Source organism: Cetorhinus maximus, chromosome 23 (genome assembly GCF_964194155.1).
Source record: "Cetorhinus maximus chromosome 23, sCetMax3.hap1.1, whole genome shotgun sequence".
Classification (NCBI taxonomy): Eukaryota; Metazoa; Chordata; class Chondrichthyes; order Lamniformes; family Cetorhinidae; genus Cetorhinus; species Cetorhinus maximus.
Window position 1 is genome coordinate 4208246 of NC_135901.1, and position 4594 is coordinate 4212839.

A 4594-nucleotide genomic window follows, 5' to 3' on the forward strand; every position below is an offset into this window, starting at 1 on the left:
ATTGAGACCACACTGACCATTCTGTCAGCAAGAAATCACATCTGTCCCAGAATTCAGTGGGAAATGGAATTAAATCAGACCGAGGATAATGAGCAGCTACCCAGCAGCCTCTGCGCTTTATTGACAAGTAATCACCTCATCATCACACAGAAACTCCTGATATGTAACTGGAGTGTGTGAGGATTTGTAAAGTGATGTTATAAATAAAACTACCTGGACCTGACTGTAAGTTAATGCGGCTCTCCAGTGAGTAATGTATGTTACCTTCACTAATTTGGGTGAGGATGTGTTGAATGTTTTGTTGTACATGCAAGGACCACATATTTCAAATATTACAATCCTCCATCCGAAACCGAATTATGTACCCGCTTTCTGTCTGAAAGATGATGATTCACCATCAGCAGGGAAGAATCATCAGTACCGCAGGGACATCGCCAGCCTTCGCTTGTGACGTTCAGCTCGTTAGACTGGGGATGGAATACATCCAGAAAATCTGGAGGGACTGAAGGTATTAGACTGACACAAATGAAATACTGAACCAGCTTCAAGACATAAAGTAGTCATGCACCAAGATGGGAAGGTAGAACAGCGTTTTTCAGGCCCGCCGATCGATATATCGTTCAACCCATTCATTGATTCCTTAATCAAAATAGCCAGACATCCAATTACAATTCATTCCTGCATCACTGCAGTCATCCCTCCATTCTTTGGAAGACGGTTGTGTTGTATTAATGTCACTGGATAAGTAACAAAGACACGAATTCAAATCCCACCATGGCAGCTGGTGGAATGTAAATTCAATAATAAATCTGGGATTGAAAGCTGGTCCTGAGGAGGAAACCGTGAAACTACCATCGATTGTGCAAAAAAAAATCATCTGATTCACTAATGCCCTTCAGGAAAGGAAATCTGCCACTGTACCTAGTCTGGCCGACATGTGACTCCAGATCCGCAGCAACATGATGGACTCTAACTGCCCTCTGAAATGGCCGAGCAAGGCACTCAGTTCAAAGGCAATTAGGGACAGGCAAAAAATGCTGGCCTTGCCAATGACTCCCACATCCCGTGAAGGAGTAAAGGGCCAAAAAAGTCACACAAATGTATATGTTTGACTGTTATAAAATGTATCCTCTCTCTGAGTCCTCTCTAATAGTCTGTCTGTAATTCTTCCCATCCATCCAACCATCAGAATTTTATGATGTGTTGGAGAGATCCTCCAATGAGCTATTGTTGCTAACAGGGTGTCAGAGAAGCTGGATAACTTTTCTTCTCTGAGAGATGGGAACAGTTCACATAGGTTCACAACTTAAAAAAGAAAACTGACTCCAGTGTTGTTGCTGGGTAGATTTGTTATAAATAGGCCTTGTTGACAATGTTAAGAGTTTGAAGTTGGCTTGCCAGTACTGAGGAAACAGATCTTTGATTAGCTGCACAAACTCCCTGATGCTTCCTGTAAACAGCATCGGACATTCGAGCCTCCCTGACTGCAGCCGGCTGGCTTGCTGCCAAATACTGTGTGGGGCAGATTAGCCTGGATATGAATGAACAACATGGTTTTAGCCATTCAAACAATAAATGTTTCTGTCGCACACGAAAGACACATTTTTAAGTGGTTTTTCATCTAAGGAAATATTTGACTGAATGCCGTGTTCACTGTGAGATTAAACTCGATCAGAAAATATTAAATTCACCACATGTTACTTAATTTATATTATTTCTAAGTAAAGGGCATTCCAGTTATTAAAGCCGATTTGTTAAGAACTTCATGGAGTGCGAGAGAGCGATGTTGATGGTCCCAATCCTCCAGTCTAATAAGCTGAGTTGAATGGCAAAAAATTAGAAGAAATTAAATTAAAAGAAAATCGTAGAATTGTCTTGAATTTGCAGGAATTCCTTGAATATTCTCCCAGTTGTGCACCTCATTTAGCCTGAGGGGTCTCTTACACCTCATTAGCATCGTGTACTGTACAGTTTAATTTGTGCTGATTTCGATTATTTAACAGTCCCTCTCATAGCTGCCAATGAGTGGAGAAATGATCAGTTCATGACCCGCTGGAAGATATAACAGTTATTCTTGTGATATTATGTAATATGCCGCAAAGCTCTGATATCCTGTGTTCCCAATACCAGTGAATGGTAGACAGCGGGAGGCCAATAAAATTAGCTGCAATGATTTGGATGCTGAAGGATAACTTTTCTGATCTCCGTGTCTGTTCTGATTCATTAACTTCTTTGTCAACAGGTGATGTAAATTTTACGTTTCTCTGTAAACTTACTGTTGAATTATCAGGCAGGCGGGCTACTTTTATCGCTAATTTTCACAGGGCTGTCTTCGGGTCAGGGGCAGATCGAGAAATGCAAGGAGAGGCATTGTATAATGTGAGGAGATTCTTCTTAACTTCGGTCCCAAATTATACAGCGATAGCCACCCTGGCTGTAAATAGAATCACTTTGTTCATCCCCTGCATTTAGTTACATAAATCAATAATAATTCCTATGACTGATGATGCTTAATTATTGTAATGAGACCCGGGGTTGCTGCAAAACAGACTGACCTTTATTCCCTGATAATGTAATTTATTTTATTTGGTTCAACCCCTTGGGAAGTAATGTAGAAATAGATGGATTTAATTTACAATGGAATTAGATTTTTATTAACAGATGCTCAACTGTAATTTCACCATTAGAACCACTGGAGTCAGTACAATGAATCCATTCAGCCAAATATCCCGATACAGATAAAATGTCCACTTTTAACAATAACCTATTGTAAATATCTGAGTCCATTCTGTTGGGGATGTGGAAGGTTGGGCGTGGATCCAGTCGCCGCCTCCACCAGGGAATCAACAGGCGGCGCCTGGAAACCCGCCCCCTTCTGCCGGGTATTTAAATGCCGCTCACTGGGACCGGAATCCAACAGTCCGGGAGCTGGTTTGTTCACTGAGTTCTGGACAGAACCATTTTCCCCAAGTGACCAGAAGAATGAGGTCGGCGATTTCTCTCAGTTTGTTGCTGACTTTCTTATCCCGTGAGTAGTTTTTATTGTCCAAGTCTCTCACTGTTACCGTCTCAGTGTTAATCTCTCTCTGGAATGTCACAGAGTCAGGAATCAGTTCACGAGGATTAATCCTCGGGGTTTTTGATATATTTTTACAGGTGTCCAGTCGGAGGTTGTGTTGACTCAGCCAGAGGCAGAGACCGGGCGTCCCGGAGGCTCCCTGAGACTGACCTGTAAAACCAGCGGCTTCGATCTTGGCAGCTACTACATGCACTGGGTCCGACAGGTTCCCGGGCAGGGGCTGGAGTGGCTGCTTTGGTACAAAAGTTCATCCAGCAACTACTATGCCCCAGGAATTAAGAATCGATTTACTGCGTCCAAAGACACTTCAAGGAGCATCTTCTCCTTGGACATGACGAGCCTGAAGACTGAAGACACCGCCATCTATTACTGTGCAAGTAGAGCAGTGGGGTCACAGTGCTGTGCACAGCGACATCCTCATACAAAAACTTCAGAAGGAGTTTGTTCAAATTGGTGATCACGATCACAACAGGAAAAGTCAAAGAAATTGGGAGCTAAATAAAATAATGGGTATAAGTAATATTGGTTTGTAAAAATATGTAAAAGTCTTCCGCTTTGTTTGTGTTTACGGACACGCAAAATCTTCACAGAGGCTTTTAAAGAACTCCAATCACATTTATAAATATAATGTGACCAGCACAAGCTGAAATATCTCACTGATTCACTTTTAGGCGTGTCGGAATCAGGTTTTTGAGAGCGCAGTGAGATTAAATCTCTGTATTTTACAGTGAACAGTCTGCCGCAGTATTTGACATGGTGTGTCTCACTGTGATATACGGGACGGACTACTGGGGACAAGGGACCATGATGACGGTGACTGCCGGTAAGAACCACACATTTATTTAGTAACTGTTTTATTTGATTCTTTGCTTTTTTTGTCTATTTTAATAATTCATTCAGCCAATGAAACCTGAGTTTGGTGGATTCTATATGCAGAAGTTTTTACAATGTTTCATGTGATTCTGCTGAAATTGAGTTATATAATTCCGCTGTGTTTTGATAAAAAGTGCTGCTGAGGGATTGAGACATTGGTTGTTGTGATTTTGTGTTTATCTGCTGAGGATACTGTGTGGCCGGGCTACTTGAAATATCTAACGTTTGTAAAAACAGTTTGACGTTTCTGCAATGTTTAATCTCGGTGACATCTAATGGCTGCGGGTTTTACCGTCTGTTGCACAAGGGTTTAAATCGGTTTGAAATCAAACCCAATATTAACAAAATATGCTAAGTTTCAATATTAATTTATTGAACATGTTCCGCCTACTCACAATGCCGTTGACATTATTCCATATTTCTGTTTAGTTTAATTATTCATTCATTTGGTGACGAGCGGTTGTCTGGATTCGATATTCAGATTTTCTTGCAATGTTACATTGGATTCTGTTGGAAGTGTTTGTACAATTGAGCTGCTTCTCCATGAAACGGGTTTCAGTCCCTCAGTGATGTGATTTTGGTGTTTTTCTGCTGAGGAGATTGTGTATCTGGGTGACTTTGAATTAGTAGAATTTATGAAAC